Source organism: Pleurodeles waltl, chromosome 10, assembly GCF_031143425.1.
Source record: "Pleurodeles waltl isolate 20211129_DDA chromosome 10, aPleWal1.hap1.20221129, whole genome shotgun sequence".
In the NCBI taxonomy this organism is placed as follows: Eukaryota; Metazoa; Chordata; class Amphibia; order Caudata; family Salamandridae; genus Pleurodeles; species Pleurodeles waltl.
This window is the reverse complement of record NC_090449.1, coordinates 61,716,291-61,734,708: the sequence shown is the minus strand read 5'-3', so window position 1 is coordinate 61,734,708 and position 18,418 is coordinate 61,716,291.

Genomic DNA, 18,418 nt, shown 5'->3' with positions numbered 1-18,418 from the left:
GAAGGTTGGTATCCATGCTTCACTGCCATCCTAGTCCCTAGCAACTAGTCATGTTTCCTTATTTAATGTTGTGAACACAGACCCCAATATATATATCTCCTGATGGTGACGCGGGTATGGTGTGATAATGCAGTATGCACCTCCGGCATTTGTGCTCAAGTGCCCCTGCAGTGGGTGACTGCATACTCTGAACCTATTGGTTTCTGAACTTACCTCCTCCTGTAAATAAACCTTTATTTAGTGTAAAAAAAATCATATGCCACCTGTGCTCTCTCCCTGCAGCGTAACTTGTGTGCCACGCGGTTTACATTGTGTTGTAATATTTCTTATGCTATATTATTACTTATCCTTCTTATTTGTTATGCTTCTGGATTCCAGCATCCAAGGATCCCTCACTTTGCTGCTCGTGGGGCCTTAGCAGCACTCGAGTCAGTCACTCGTAGCACCAAAACACTCCCCACCCTGCCTACCATGTTTCCCAGGTCCATGCATGGTTTGCTGCTCCAGTCCACTTTTTTTTCTTTGAATACTGAGACTTGCAGTATCGTTTATTCTGTTATAAAACAAGACTACATGTCCTAGTAATCAAAAGAAAATATCTGCACTGGTGCAGTCCATCACTCATGGACGTAGAAAACTTGCCAGCTATGCCCATATTCCCCAAGGAAATGCAACACCTGGCCAACTAAGCACTCCCAACAGTGTAGCGTCCTATCCATCCGATAATGCGCTTTGGCACCTAACAATGTGCCATGCAGCGCTACACAAATAAGATTTGAATCTGTGCCTCATCGCTAGACCCCTGCTCTGCGGTACTTCAGTTTCACTGTCCTTGCAAAGTGCATCCGAGCGGCATGCTTGCATGTCTGACTCTCATCGGCAGTCGCTCTGCATCTCTTGTTTACATAATTTCCTGACGTACGTAAGTCCCAGTACGTCTGCTACGCGCGTTCTTCCGCGCGCACAGGGCGGTCGTGCAGCACGTCACGGCCTCCGAGTTATTGCATGGGTGCTCCACGGTCCCTGCAGCATGCAGAGCTTGTCTGTGTTGTTAGAGGGAGGCGGACGAAGCGGAGAGAGATGTCATTGCAGCACTTAGGCCCCCTCCACACTTCAGCACCGTGGAAGGGACGTGCTGTTCCTCCGCACATCGAAATGAGATAATAACCCCGAGCCTGAGGAGATGAGGGACAGATACCACCCCCCCGGCATGCGGCTTTGAATAGGGCTCGGAGATTTCTGGATAAGTGTTTGTTGCAAGCTGTAATTCCTGCAACCATAAATTTATCTTTCTCCCTGTTATTTTCCTGTCTTTTCAGAAGCCTAATGCCCAACACGCTGGAAGGCCAGATCACCATGGAGAAGACTCCCAGCTACTTTGTCACCAACGAGGCCCCGCGGCGCATCCACGCCATGGCCAAAGATGTCAAGCTGATCGTGGTGGTGCGGAACCCCATCACCAGGGCCATCTCTGACTACACGCAGACCCTCTCCAAAAAGCCAGAGATACCTACCTTTGAGGTGCTGGCTTTTAAGAACCGGACACTGGGCCTGATCGACGCCTCGTGGAGTGCCCTACGAATCGGCATCTACGCCCTGCACCTGGAAAGCTGGTTGAGGTACTTTCCGCTCTCCCAGATCCTGTTTGTAAGTGGTGAGCGTCTTATCGATGACCCTGCTGGCGAACTGGACAAGGTGCAGGACTTCCTGGGCCTGAAACGGATTGTCACCGACAAGCACTTTTACTTTAACAAGACTAAGGGGTTCCCCTGCTTAAAAAAGCCAGAGGACAGCAGTGCACCTCGCTGCCTGGGCAAATCTAAGGGGCGGACTCACCCCAAGATTGAGCCTGAAGTTATTCACAGACTGCACAAGTTCTACAAGCCATTCAATGCTATGTTTTACCAAATGACAGGCCAGGACTTTGAATGGGAACGGGAAGATTTGGACAAGTGAAGGGGAAGAGAAGATAAGCTTCACCTCGGAATACTTGCAATGAAGGTTGTGATCACCGGATCACCCCAGATTAGTGACCAGGCTAGAATGGCATGTGTCATGCAACAACCTATTATGTTCTCCTGTGTACGGGGAAATATGGAACTGGTCCCATCGTATGCAGGCAATTTTATTTTTCAGCTGTCACTCAACTCTTGAATTTGGCTACAAAAACCAGAAAGAGGTTTATTGGGGTAGCTGGCTTTTAGGGTAGGGGTGAGGTAATGGTTCACAACTACTGACTCTTCTGCAACTTTGTCATTGTCTGTCTGGAATTAAACCCCAATAGCATCTCATAGAGGGCCAGGGAGGACTGAATATGAGATGATGGAAATAAAACAACATGCTTAGAAGTCCCGCACCTGACTGCGCTGCCCCAGCCCTTCTCTTCGCCCATCTGCTCTTTCTTTCCCTTTCCAATGTGTCCTAACATCGCTTTAGCTGTCCCTCTTCCTTTTTGTTGTGCCTTACCCGCCTCATCCTAGACTTATGATTTCTCCTCTTCTGCCTCATTTGCCACTTCCTCGCACGCTCTCCTTACACCTCTTGAATGGGACATGGCCTTGCATGACCACAGATCTCTAAAAGTGCATTTTTTTCCAAACTGGACTGTCCACAGCCTCCAATATGGTTACTACATTTGCGAGTAGAACTATGTTCAGTAAACAGCAGTAACATTCACCGGTGTTACATGACTTCACCACACTGCATTTGTTATGAGAATTAATGGATGCGAAATGAGATGTGTGCAAGATAGTTTATTTATGCACTCTAAGCTCCACAATGTTTTACACACACATTAAATACTGTTAGCATTGTTATGAGATGGAAAGGTCACAATCACAGAATCCTTGGATCAGTGAGTTGGTCTTTCCAAGTTTACCGGTGATGGCACATTCTTTTCTTGAGTTTGGGTATTCCGTTGTTGTACAGGTGATGTAGTAGGATTGACGACTTTCAGGTGGACTAGGGTTTGGAGGCTTCGGCAGAGGGTCTCCCACAATAGAGACATTTTAAGACATGGGCCAAATAGGCAGTTGCCCTGGGCCCCACCTTCCAAGAAGCCCCCTGGGAAAATAATGTTTCTCTTTCACCTCTATTTCTTTACTTCAGCCCCTCTCTTTCTGTCTCCCTTAACCTCTGACTGTTTCTTTCTACTGAGTGTCGTTTTATGGATTTGGGGGACCCGGGAAAGACATATTTTATTCCAAACCCGTTTCCGAAAGCTTGATGTATCATTTACCATTGATTGGCATCACGCAGCATAGAAATGGCACTGGGTAATGAAAGTTGTTTAAAACAAGAGGGCCCAAAATGCCTTGCCCATGGCCACACAAATCTTTCCGATGGCACTGTCCCACAGGGGAAACCGAGCACAAGATCTTTTCCGTTTAGTTGCTATGAAACCAAAAAAAAACGCATCCTTCTGTTTCCTAACTTCTGCAGTGTAGTATTCCCTCTTCACTGGTCCTCTCTTGGTTTAATGATTTGGCACTTAATCATCATGACTTGCTTTTATTCTCAAACACATTCTTTTCCACAGTGCAAGGTATTATATGTTGATGTGTTGAGAATCCTGATGTTGCATTCAATGGTAAAACTGAATTTTAATGTAACATAGTTCCAACTTATTTTCTGTGTTCACTAATTCCAGTGCCCTCCATCTCATTAGGCTGTTTAGTATTTACTCTCAGATCTTCCAGTTATACATTTGCTAGTCCTGTCTCTCCTCTGTTTCCATCTTTCTGACTCCCTGTTCACCCTTCCCTCCTGCCTCCTTCCATTATATTTTCATTATCTTCTACTTGTTGGTTTCCTTACAAAAGTGGCTATTCAGGTTTTTACTGTTGCTGGTGTTCACAAGGTATTATTTTCAATGCGTTCTTGCTGGCATCAGCCAGCTGTTGGAGGGGAAGAAATACATAAAGTACTAAGATAATCAAAGGGCAAATGTATAAAGAAGATGGTAAAAGGAGCACAGAAGTTGAAAATCGAGAAGGATGGTCATGGAGTGATTCATGTCTGAATGTAACAGTATTAAAGAAAGACAACAAGGGCATCTGAGCAATTTGTGGGTTGCAATGCTCAAGCGGCAGAGCTATCTGTGGTTGATTACAATATAGATTTACTATTGTTAGCGCCACTGTTATGCAGTTAGGCTATATAAATGTGCAGTTAAGTATAGTAAACCTATCTTTATATATATTTCATTGTCCATTTCCCTCCCGAACTGACAGAGAACTGCACGAGGAATTTATGCTTAATTCACATTATGGATGTACGCCATGTACAACATGTTTCGACTAATCTGCAGCCTTGGTCAAGTCGATATTTGGGCCACAATATTTTTGTAGATGGTATTTGGTCGTTGATATTCTGGCAGAAATCTGACAGCGTCCTTTAAGCCAAGAGTGTCTGCGCCGGATAGGCAGAAGCTCAGAAGTGGATTATCACATTAATTCAATGGGCGCGTTGATGAAAATAGCTTAAACTTGATTGGAGACACAACTAATGAGGGAGGGATTTACATTCTAAAACAAAATACTCACAGTCCCAAAACCAACTCTTTCACAAGAGGAGACTCAGGAAGGCTTGAGGGTGAGAATAAACACGATTTACGTTGATGACCTAAGTATCAGTGAAGAGAAAAACCTTCCTTTTAGAGCAGGCAGTGAAGCAAAATGATAACTAGAATTAAACAGACCTTGGACGGACGTGCCAGGACCAGTCGGCATAATAAAAAACTTCATGCTTATGTTGGATTATACAATCCACAGATTTAAAGGATGAGGGATGGCTGTTGTTGTAACAGTTTATTGCTCTAAGTGACTTCCTTGTTTGTCTACTTTCAGAAACATTGGTATTACAGGGAGTGCAGAATTATTAGGCAAGTTGTATTTTTGAGGATTAATTTTATTATTGAACAACAACCATGTTCTCAATGAACCCAAAAAACTCATTAATATCAAAGCTGAATATTTTTGGAAGTAGTTTTTAGTTTGTTTTTAGTTTTAGCTATGTTAGGGGGATATCTGTGTGTGCAGGTGACTATTACTGTGCATAATTATTAGGCAACTTAACAAAAAACAAATATATACCCATTTCAATTATTTATTATTACCAGTGAAACCAATATAACATCTCAATATTCACAAATATACATTTCTGACATTCAAAAACAAAACAAAAACAAATCAGTGACCAATATAGCCACCTTTCTTTGCAAGGACACTCAAAAGCCTGCCATCCATGGATTCTGTCAGTGTTTTGATCTGTTCACCATCAACATTGCGTGCAGCAGCAACCACAGCCTCCCAGACACTGTTCAGAGAGGTGTACTGTTTTCCCTCCTTGTAAATCTCACATTTGATGATGGACCACAGGTTCTCAATGGGGTTCAGATCAGGTGAACAAGGAGGCCATGTCATTAGATCTCCTTCTTTTATACCCTTTCTTGCCAGCCACGCTGTGGAGTACTTGGACGCGTGTGATGGAGCATTGTCCTGCATGAAAATCATGTTTTTCTTGAAGGATGCAGACTTCTTCCTGTACCACTGCTTGAAGAAGGTGTCTTCCACGAACTGGCAGTAGGACTGGGAGTTGAGCTTGACCCCATCCTCAACCCGAAAAGGCCCCACAAGCTCATCTTTGATGATACCAGCCCAAACCAGTACTCCACCTCCACCTTACTGGAGTCTGAGTCGGACTGGAGCTCTCTGCCCTTTACCAATCCAGCCACGGGCCCATCCATCTGGCCCATCAAGACTCACTCTCATTTCATCAGTCCATAAAACCTTAGAAAAATCAGTCTTGAGATATTTCTTGGCCCAGTCTTGACGTTTCAGCTTGTGTGTCTTGTTCAGTGGTGGTCGTCTTTCAGCCTTTATTACCTTGGCCATGTCTCTGAGTATTGCACACCTTGTGCTTTTGGGCACTCCAGTGATGTTGCAGCTCTGAAATATGGCCAAACTGGTGGCAAGTGGCATCGTGGCAGCTGCACGCTTGACTTTTCTCAGTTCATGGGCAGTTATTTTGCGCCTTGGTTTTTCCACACGCTTCTTGCGACCCTGTTGACTATTTTGAATGAAACGCTTGATTGTTCGATGATCACGCTTCAGAAGCTTTGCAATTTTAAGAGTGCTGCATCCCTCTGCAAGATATCTCACTATTTTTGACTTTTCTGAGCCTGTCAAGTCCTTCTTTTGACCCATTTTGCCAAAGGAAAGGAAGTTGCCTAATAATTATGCACACCTGATATAGGGTGTTGATGTCATTAGACCACACCCCTTCTCATTACAGAGATGCACATCACCTAATATGCTTAATTGGTAGTAGGCTTTCGAGCCTATACAGCTTGGAGTAAGACAACATGCATAAAGAGGATGATGTGGTCAAAATACTAATTTGCCTAATAATTCTGCACTCCCTGTATATTACCGCACAAAGTTCCCTACTCTGTTGATCTAAAAAACTCCTGCTCAGAAACCCTCAGTTGTACAGGATATGAAGACCAGACATGCAGTACTACACTGCCACCCGCTCAGTAAAATACTCAGTGATGACAACTCAATGATGACAAATCTCAACTTAAACGTAAGCTACGCTAAACATAATTTAAAAGTAGTAACTTTGCTATCAGAGTCTCCCTTTTGCAAGGATAAGCTAAAAATGATTGAGGGTAATTTACCGTAAATAGCCTCCGCCTGCATTATAGAAGTTACTTCTAGATAAAAATGTTTGGAGCATGACCACCAAACTCCAAGATGGTGTGTGTTTCCTTGTCCTCATCCAGAATGACCCACATGATGTGGGAGTTGGTTCTTAACATACAGGGGGCCATTTTTAAAGTTGTCTGTGCCTGGCCACCCTGGTTTTACTAGCAGCGCCTCACAGAAGGTTCACTAGTGAAAATGAAGTCCAACAGTTTACCCGAATTTGACCAGCCCAACCAATGCCATTTCTGCCAATTTCAAGCCATCAAGTGGGTATTTCCTATTAGTGCACCTATGGCGGCGTGCCCATTGGGATACACATTTTTGGCACCATCTAAATGAAGCCGCAAAATGGGAGGAGGGAGGACAGGTCTTTCACCTTTTATGGTACGTCCTTCCTCTAAATCACATCATTAGCAGTCTTTCAAACGTGTCACTGCTATATCCCAGTTATTGCATTTGTGGGTTTCTGAACCAGTAGTTATACAGCAGTGAGGCTTTTCTCTGTGTTCTGCGGGAGTCAGTGCTCACTGGACAGTCTCACGCCTCATGCCTCATATTGTTATGCTGCTGGCATCCCATGGCCCCATGATGATATTGTATTTCAGTTGGTCATCCCAGTTACTCCATTTGAGCACTTGATTTGATTTCTTTGCTTTCTTGCCAAGTCCCTCTCTACTTTCTTCTCTGCCCTATTCTTTGTTTAATCTTTATTTTCAATATCTCTCCTCCTATCTTTTAATTCTGTTGTATTCCTATCTGTTCTTCAACCTTCTAGCCATTCATCCCATTCATACTCTCTGGCAACTGTGGGCGGCTCCTCTTGAGGTGTCCCTTCTTGTCCTCGAGGCACGGTCCACATGACTCTTTGCACCTTTCCCTTCATCCTATTGCTGTTCCTCTCACAGAGTCCTTTTAACTCTTTGTTTTCTGCTATGTTCCTTGTCCTCCCCATGCTCCCCTGTCTATGACATGAAAGGACGCTCCACTCAGAGACAAGTTTTTACCACATCAGCAAGATGCAGAAGGTGCGTCTGTTACGGGCCCTATTCCAAGCGCTATCGCCTACACCCTCCTGCCAGTAGTACACCTGGTGGCCCTTCTCTGAAAGCTGGGTTCCTTTAAGCATGTGTTTTTCCCCAGTTATGGACAAAGATGGCACATGAAGGGCGGTGCTGTGAAGTGGTAATTTGGAGTCACTTCAGGAGAGCTAAAGGCAAGCTCAGTTTTAGATATTGATACCGCAGCTAAAGGTACATTTCTTTTGATTAATGTAAATTGTATTTATGGTACGCAAGGCTTACTGCAACCATATGCTGGGTGCAGGTCTTCAGGGGCAGATAGTTATGTTACCTAATGTTGAATCTGTAAAGATGTGTGGATTAAGCTGCTTATCTAATGACCCTGCAAATCCTTCTGTAAAAAAACCTAAAGTCAATGAATCCTTCCTAGACAATCCGTGTCGAGAACAAACTGTGAAACCTGGGGTAATGTGATACCAGCGCTCAGCTGCAGACTTCCAAATCAGTGGCTTCGTCAGAACTTCAACCCACTGCGGAACCCGGAAATGCTTCACCACCCGGAACTGCGTCAGAGTGCTTTACGCTAAGACAAAGAACACCAGGATTTTTCATCTCTGAACCTAGCCTACTTATTGCAGAGACCCTTTACTGTACTAATAAAGAAAAGCTATTTTCAGACAGTAATTGTTGAATTAGTAGCACTTCGAAGAGTCAAATGTAAGTAAGCGAGAAAGTGAATTAAAAACAAAGACAGGTGAACATTAAGAGAGTAATGGCGAGAAAGAGAATCTGAGAGTAAACAAATAACAAATGAGTGAGCGTGAAAGAGTGGGAGCAGACCGAAAGGAAAGACAGGCAGAGACTGACTATAACTATGGCTGACTTACACTGTCCATTGAAAATGCTTCTATTTGATGTACTGAGTGTTTATTCATGGAACATGACAAGATGTGTTATCATACATGCCAACATTTTCAAGCTAGAAAGAGAGAGATTTTGAAATTAAATCAGGGGGTTCCGATTGACGTCCTTTGAAGTAAAGGCAAATTTAGGTGGGCGATTGCTAAACTAGAGTCATTTTTGGCAAAAAAATCTGGAGCCTCCCATCTGAATCAGGCCTGTTGGCATGTAAGTGATATAATGCTAAGTGGACTCTGGCACAGAAAACCCATTGTGATGGTGCATAGAAAGTACAGCACTTGATCTCTCAGTAAATGGTACTCCGTGCACACTTGTGCCTTTGTTGGAAGCAAAATAGAAATTGCTGCCACCGTGCCATAGACAGACCAGAGCACATTGTATCCAGACTTCACTACCACGCAATGCAGATAGAGACATTAGAATAACTGCTTCTAGGTTCAAAGGGACTACTCTCATCATGGCCCAAGAATGCAGGGAAAAAGGAAACAGTTTTGGGTACCAGTGGTGAGTGATTTAAACTCGGTATCCAGAGAGGACACGGTCAATGTGTCCCACTGGAAAGACAGAAGAAAGCGATGAACCTAGTGGTTTGTTACGTAATACGTATTTGTGGGCACTATCACTGGTGAGGATATCCTGGTGCTTGGGGAGTAAAGGCAAAACAATATTATATTGCTATACAGTCATGCACAGAAATATAGCTACATGTAGGCAGACGTTGAGAGTGTGAGAGAGATAAATTGTTATCCATCCACAATACCTTGGAATACTCTGTTTTAGGGTTGCAAAGCTCGGAGCAACTAGCAGGAAAATAAAAGAAAACTAGGGTGCTTATTTACAAGCAAATGGTGCAGCGCGGTGCCGCACGCAATCTTGCTGCACCGAGCTATGTCATTTCCAAAATTCAGGGATGCGCCGTATTTACAAGAATAGGTCGCAACCCTGTTTTCTCCCCTGCGCGGTGCTAAATTATCTGCCTAGTGCCAAAGCAGGGACCCTTGCGACAGGATGCAAGGATGCCTGCATTGCAGCATGATTGTTTTTGTGCAGGAAGGGACAATCATTAATGGCAATTTGCTCCTTTTGTGTGTGCTGCAGAATGCAGCACACATAGAGCAAAAACAAGGGGAAATAAAAGTATTTCTTCTTGTTGTGCCACTCTAACGTCACCCCTGGGGTGGCATTAGTTTTTGGCGCTGCCTCAGGTTTATGACTTCTCATAAATCTGGGGCAGTATTAAAAAGCAATGGGTGTTGCATGGGTACGCCGCAGCAACACCTATTGCACGTCCCTTTGCCACAGAAAACTGCATCCAGCCGCCCATATTAACAAGGAGGCATTAAGTTACGCAAAGTGGCTTAGCGCTGCTTTGTATATAGGGAGAAGGGCAGAGCGCCACCAGAGCATCGCAAAAAGGTCGCTTTCCTCAAAGTGAGTAATTACAATCACAGAACTCTCGAAATTAGAGAAAATTCAGGGGGCTCTACCTGAACGTCATTTCAGTAAAACGTCATGGCATAGCATGGCTAGCAGAAGTGACATCACATGTCTTTCTCCCCCCGATGACGTGGCATCAAAATAGCACTACACAACCTTTGCCAAAATGATATTTGCTCAATCTTCGGGGCATATTTAAGAGCCCATATGTACAAAGTCGAGCAATGCATGCATTGTGCCACTTTGTAAACCCTTGTGCCACATTATTCTTGCGCCAGGCATAATATATGCAAGGGGGGGCATTCCGGTGCTAGGAGGCCCACAAAAATGGTGCAGTAAAATTTAACAGGTTTCACTGGACCATTTTAACCATCATTTTAAGGCCACATACCAGTGAAACCTATGGGCCTCCTTGAACTTTGCTGTACTAGCGTCAACATTTTTGATGCTAGTGTAGCAAAGTGCCTCAATAGCGTAAAAAATGTATACATTTATAAATACAGTGCAATCATAGTGTTGTTAGGTGCCGGGTGGGGGGTGCAGAAAAAGTGGCGCATCAGTTCGAATGCACCACTTTTTCTTAAATATGACCAGTTTAAATGAAGCAGATATTACACAAAGAGCAATAATATGCACTACATTATTATTGAACAATATGGCACAATAAGACAGTGCTCCTGTCTGTAGGTAAGGCAGGTCAAAGGTAGCAAATGAGGAAAATGATAAAAGTAATAAAAGATGGTGCAAACAGGTGTGAATGGAGCCATCCCAAATAGACTTCTGGGGTCATTTTGTAGGGTAGCCTAAATCTGTTGTTTGGGGGGGATGAGAGGCTCCAACGATATTTGCGATAATCAGTGTTCAAAGAGGTTGAATCCTCAGTTCAAACTCCATCCTGTGGTGAGCAATACAATGGGTTCAGGCCGTATTAAGGCTCTGCATAAATGCAGGACTCAATGGGCTAAGAGATATCTTTGAAATTACGGGAATGGCATCAGCATCAGGTCAGGCAAACAAGCTCCAGCAGAGCCTTGATTCACTTCCAACCACAAGGAAGTGGGCAGCACCAGTTCCACACTCTGTCTACAGTTTAGCAACAACTATTTTCACCTAGGTGCTGGTAGACAACAGTTCATGAGCATCTCCTAATTATACTCACAAAGTTGGACAGGTGGCTGAAACCCAAAGTTCTTTCAAAGTAAATGCATTATTTCAATTTCAGTGTGCTAGCCAATAAGGCTGGGGCTGGGCTTCAGTCCTCATGGTAGACTATGAGAGACCAGGGATAACTGCTACTGCTACTCCAGGTAAACTCTCCAGGGGGTTTTCCAGTTGAAAACTTTGACTTCCTAAAACCAAGGTGACCAGAAAGAGGAGATGGTGGAAATGGTTGTCTTCTGTCAGAAGAATACATCTTCCATTTTACAAAAAGTAATACATACTAAATGATAAATGGTTGTATTCATATACAGGTAAACCTAAGCAGGTAAACCGGTAACTTTATTATGCCTGATACTAATACTTGTGAGTTACTATGGGCCTTGCCTGAAGGACTAAAGACGCTATCCCCTTAGAAATGAGGACCACTGAAGATCTCCTGACTTTGAGACCATTAGTACTTACGTCAAGCCGGTGGTTACCAGTCGGGCCACCAGGACTTACTTTTTGGGACCAGCACTTATTTTTCCTTATGAGACATTTCATGAGAGAAAGAGAGATAACACCACAGAAAGGGGAAAGGAGGAGGAAGAGAGACACTGAATTCCCATCAGTAGGGAAGAAGGCAGTACGCTTCAAGTGAAATGTTAAGGGTCAGGGATTGTCTGGCAGTGGATTAAAGAGGCCCAAGGTGGATTCAATAGGCCTGATGTAGATTCTGGGCTACACTGCCTTTGTCATAGGGACACAGGCATTTAATAGCATTTGTTGCGGGGGTCTGAGCAGCGTTTTGGGCATCGGTATTTATTATTTGACAAATTAAGCACTGCCGAGGGGATGGCAACAACAGATATAAACTGCAGCTCTAGGGGCGCCTCTGGAAAAAAGGCCATTGAAACTGTTTTCGAACAATAAGGTCCAAAAAACTTTAATGGAAAAAAATGAAAAAAACTGTGCAGAGGTTTACAGCACAGTGTGTCATGATTCTTTTTTCCTTTCAGTTGAAAGAACATACTTTGAAAAAGAGATAGGCAGTGTTTAATGGTTATCAAGTAATGTGGACCATGATGATGTATGAAATATACAAAATGTAAATATAATGCCACTGAAAGTGAGGCAGGAAACAATTGTATATTTCACAACAAGACCAGTCCGGCCTGCCTACATATTTCAACTCTCACAAGAAATATTATTGAAATATTCAAGAGGATTCATTATATTAAAGACATGACCTACAGTGACCACAAAATAATTTATTGAAAAATTAAGTGAAATCAGACCACCAATCAATATAGGTTGCAAAAAAGCATTCAAGGTAGTCAGCGACACAAGTAAGGGAGCATTCTATCAAGCAGCAACTACAGTCCCTGTCAGGATGAAGTCACAAGCAATAAAGTGAAACACAACACAATAGAGCCCCTCACCAATTACAAAAATAGAATACAATGTAATAAATATATTAAGACCATAATGACAAAAATCCAATAAGTTAAACCGATGATAAGCAATTATATAGATTAAATCAAAACAGTGCCAGGAAGCACAAAGTGCCTGTTGTTTTCTGGTTGTGCCGGACTGGGACAAAGTCACAAGTTCAGGCTGACTGCGATGGAGCATGTCTCAGATATGGGGACATTTCTAGGCCCACTGAACAGGAGTACCTTAAATCCTGGTTGCGGACCATTACGGGATCCCATGCTGAGGATGCCTCCCACAGCTGAGGCGATGTGAGGTCCTAGAGTAGATTTGCGTCATGCAGTGACGGTACTGAGAAGCTGCGATGTGAAGTCTTGCATCATTGTTGAGGGTGTAGTCGACAAAGGGCTTTCAGTGCAAAGTCCAGCGTCAAAGATGCATTGCGCACAGGCTGATTCCAAAGAGGCTGCAGGGCTTGTGATGAAGAGTCCTGTATGTCGTCACCAAACTCGCCCTGACTACATGCTTCGAATTGAAAGCTATCACTCATCAAATGAAATAAGGTAACACAATATTATCTTTAGGAAGAAGTAGACGCTACATTAGTGAAAAATTAATGTATTCGTTTTTCACTACCACAACATGTAAAACTTAAAAGCATATGTCCAACTATTTAAATACAATGCATCTTGCCCTCTGAGCTGTGTATGGCTTAACCAAGGGATGACTTACATGCATTGAAATTGAAGAATTAGGCCTGGCACAAGGTTTTTTTGCCAGGTGGAAATGTCAGTTTTAAACGGCACACACAGGCTGCAATGGGAGGCTTATGAATGTTTAAAGGGCTATTTAGGTGGGTGGCACAATCATTGCTGTGGGTACACTAGTAGTATTTCATTTATAGGCCTTGGATACATGTAGTACCACTTTACAGAACACTTACAAGTTAATTTTATGTGGAAATTAGGAATAAGCCAAAGTTACCATGTTTAAAGGAGAAGGTAAAAACACTTAAGTTCTGGTTAGCAGTGGTAAAGTGTGAAGAGTCCTAAAAGCCATAAACAATGAGTTCAGGAAAACAGGAGGTTGAGGCAAAATGTTTGGGGGTGATCCCAACAGAATGGGCCAAGTCCAACATGACCCCCCTCCAACCAAAAGCCAGGGTAAACTAATTAATTCCTTGACGAGCTTCCCTCTTAGGCGAAAGAACATCGATCAAGACCCTGCTATGCATTGGGAACTTGTCAGTTCTACGCTTTTCTGAACCACTGGACTGACACATGGGGAACCCTTAGCCTCACTGAAGGACACCTATCAGTGCAGGTTCTATCCTTAACTTCACTTGTTCACAGATGCATCTCAGTAGACACTATGGCCAACAAAATGATGTAGCCCACCCTCCTCCCCTTGGAACAGTCTTCTGTCCCAAGGAAAATTCTGCCCATAATGATAGCATGCAACAGAGGTCACTGACAGCTGTCAGTGTCAAGTGACTGGTCCAGGCCAACCCAGGGTTCTCTGACTTCTGAGGTTTTTTCAGAGGATGAGAGCAACTGCCCCAGGTGTGAGGCATCCTTTTTCCACTCTGACTCCCACCTGCATAGGGATGCCATCCTGAGACTGGCTTATCAGCCCTGGGTCTCTACCCTAAGGCTGAACTGGGAACAGGGGTGATTCATCCCTCACCCTGTCCCTCCATCTGGGCTCCCATACCCTCTTCTTGGGGGTGGTACCCCTAGAAAACTGAGCTGTAAGGGTGCCCTGAGCTACAGCCACTCCCAGCTCTCCTGATACCAGGGCAACTCAGTCTCCAGAATGCAGTCTATAGCCATCTGGAGACTTTGACCCTCCTGTGAGTCATCTCCCCACCCCTGTCCAGGGATACCAGGGCTATGGGGTGAAAAAAAATCTGCTCCTGAACCTGAGTTGCCCATCACCCCTGGCGGTGTACTGCTCTGGAGAAACTAGCCTTTCCACTATTATAGTCTGGCAAGCCCCGGTGTCTCTCAAAGCATTGACAGGCACCCCAGTCACCTTGACATTGTAGAAGTAATGGCTTCTACCCTCAGTGATCACAAGTCTACCCTTGACTCCACCTTCTAACTAAGGGAGTTTAGGGCATGGCCTATTTCCTGCCCCTGGGGACCACTTACTCCTAAAGCCATATTGGCTACTCCTGTGGATGTCCCAGCAATGGATGGTTTCTTTGGACATACTGAGTCCCCCTCCTTGTGTTCTAACTGGGAACACTCAAAACAGTGAGGTTGGATATGGGACACCCTGGGCCACTTCCCACCCGAACCACCCCCTGTTTCTTTGAAGGAACTTGGGAACCCTTTCCCCCACCTTACTCTGGGACTTGTCTGAGTCACTTTAAATCTCCCCCTCACTCTGCTGGGAGGAACGCAAACCAGCATTTTTGGAGTCACTCCCAGGTACCTTCTTGTGAACCCTGGTGCTGAGCCATTGGCCCTCCTCCTTAGCAAGTATTCAGTTACAATGAGCTTACTGTCAATCAGTTGTAGGCACAGCTCTACAAAACAAAGACTGAACCTGTGCTCCCTTGCCACCAAATTGTGCAGCACTTGGCAATATTTTACTTTACTGCCCTTCACCCAGCCTTCCAGTGCCTTGCAAAAGGAATCTACACACTACACCCATGCCTGATGGGACAGCATCTGGCTGTCCCTGAACTTCTGTCCCCACTTCTCTGGAGTGAGGTCATATTTCCTAATAAGGATGTCCTTCCTGAGGAGATACTTCATCCTGTACCCCTTCTCTAGTGCCAGTAGAACATCCCTTCTTTCATTAGACATGTGCCTCCAGAGAGTAACTCCCCATTACTCCTCACGTAGCCTATTTATCTCTAGAGCAACCACACAGACTTGAAACCACTTGTTGATGTAATTTCCTACAGCAACTTTAAGCACCAGATGCTTTGGAATGTGACCCTCTTGTCCCCAGAGGGCACTCCATGTATGCTGCCACCAGTAGTGCTGGACCCTGCTTGCGTAGGTCTTATGTCCAGCTCTTTGAGACTCTTCTCATAAGCCATTTACCTCTGCTCTGTTTCCAAGGGCAGTTTCTCTCTTGCCAAGGCTCTCTCCTAGCCCTAGCCTTCCTCTCTTCTGCTTCCATGGCCAGTTTATTTTTTTCTCCTTGGCCATCTGGAGCCTTAACTACCTGTCAGCTTTCCTGTCCACCACTTTCTCTGGAAATAAATCTTGGGAAGATAAACTGCTCTCAGCTCTGTCAGGGAGTCCCAACTCCAGAAACAAATCATCCCCCTCAGCTGAATGCTGCATCTCAGGAATGGCATCCAGGTCCTCTCCTTGCCTTTCCACATCATCATCCCTTTCTGTTGCTGTAACCAGTGATTGGTAGACTTTTGCCCAGGCCCTCAGTGCCTTTTGGAGCTCCAGCTTTATGGTATTGTTATTGGCTGGAAGCCCCCTCCCGTGCAGAACTCCTTGAGCTCAGCCGCAGTCTAGGCATCCTTGTTGGCAAGCTCAAACTCCATCCTTAGGTATGGTTTCAGGCACCACCCACAAGTTGAATGAGGGGGAATTTGGAAAATGCAAAAAGACCGATCAAGGAGAATTTAAAAGAAACGCAAAATGGTACAAAATGATTTATCTGGTATTTTCAGTATACTCAAAATCACTGTGTAGTACTACACAAACACAGGTCCTAATCCTCACCACTGAACATCACTTTAAGAGATTGGCCTTACTGGTTGAGGAGGATGAGACCGCACTCAAGCAGCAACCACAGTCCCTTTCAGGGCCACAAGTAAATCCCAAATAAACCTGTGCTCAACCCTCTGGTAGCTTGGCACAGAGCAGTCACGTTAAACTTAAAGGCAATGTGTAAAGTATTTATGCAGCAATTCAAACAGTGATAATGTAAAAATACAACAACAGAAAAATGCCAAACCCATCCAATTTAATAAATAAAATGACACCAAAAAAAAACAAAAATTCAATAAGTAGAACTGAAGATATGAATATTTAAAGTTTTAAGTAACTCTAGCCCTAAGAAGCATATAGCGCCCATTGGGTTATCTCGTCGTGCGGGACATGGTTAGAGTCAAAAGTTCAGGCCATCCACAATGAAGCATGGATTGACTATAGGGAAAAGATACACCTCTGTGAAAATTTACCTTCTAAGTTTATCCAGTTTCAGGTGTGGTGCCTCGGTCAGAGCTTCGTTTTCATTCATTGTTGATGCAAAGAGCTGGATGCCAGTTGAATTTTCGCATTGGCAGGAAATGCGGGGCAGTTGTCAAAAGAAAGAATAGTGTGCGGGTGAAGTCCACCGCTTCTAACTGGGAAGGTTTCATTAGCAGTCGAATGGAAGTCCTGCGTCAGCCTCAGTGAAGTTTGCTATTGTTCATGCGGAGACTGGTGATTATTCTTTCTCAACACGAACAGCGCAGAACCTTTGTATTTTCATGTGGAGCCCAGTACTTACAGTTTACAGGCTGGAAGAGTACAGTCTGAAACCAGCCAAATGTCTAGGACTTTGAAGAGGCACCTCTTGGGGATCAGGACTCACTCCAGCAAATGGCAGTAGCGGGGTCCCATCAGGCCCATTTGGAGCTGATCAGCTGGCAGTTGCAGAGAAGGCCTCTGGAAGCTTGTTGTGTCCCTGTAGCTCAAATAGGTCAGCAATCTGGATCTTGGAATCCCTTCTGAGGTCTTAGATTCAAGGCAAGCATGTCCAGTTGTCCTTCTTCAGACTGTATGTCAGTCCTTTTTATGAATTTTATCATGTCCAGGAGTGTTACGATGAGATGTTATGAAGGTCCCAATTTTATAACCAGTGCTATCCTGTGTATGGGGGGGTCACCATCTTTGTCTAACCCTGACAGTTCCTAGTCAGTTCTTAACCTGCTCCTGGGTCTGACTCCAATCTGTCTAGGGTAACAAAGAGCAGGCAGGTCCAAGTGGGAACTGTTTTTCCTGTGATAGGTTTCAGAAGTCAGAAATGGGGTGGGCCGACCATTCAGACTAGGGAGGGCTGAATACAATACCCCAGGCAGCCCTGCTCATAAGAGGAACCCCTTTCCCTACATTCAAGTTCCTTTTGTTCCCTGTTTTAAAGGAAGACAGAGCACAAAGTAGGAAAGCCATTTATGGTAATGTGACCCTGAACGCTGGCAAAAAGGCACATTTGGTTAAGGAGGGTAAAGGCCAGTGTTCTAAAAGTATCAAAAGCAAAGTGATGGATTATTATCATCCAGTGGCAATCAGTTGGGCAGATTCCCAATCCATCATTTTTCACTCATCATGCCCCCTCAGTTAGGACCAAGCAATGCACAAATCAGTGTTGACCCTGCTCCAGTGGAACACTTCAGACCCAATTGTTTGCCCGGGTCCTCCTTGAATCGGGACACATCATGCCCCCTCAGTTAGGACCAAGCAATGATGCTTTCTTGATGTCATCTGGGGATGAGTTCTGAGTTCATCAGAACTCAGATTCTTCATTTATTGGGTGATTGATGAAAGGCGTGAACTCATCCGAATGCAAAATTCATAGAAGATGTATCTCATAGCCATGAAAAGCTACTCCAGATGAGACTCCATCAGTCACTGTACACGAGTCCTCTCTTTCTGCAAATGGAAAGAGCACACGTATTTCTCTACCCATCTCAATATTTCAATTGTTAAATACATACAACTTGTTTAGCTGATATAGCTAAATGAGCTTTCTGCAGTGAATTACAAACACTCTTCTGAATCATTCTGCTTAAAT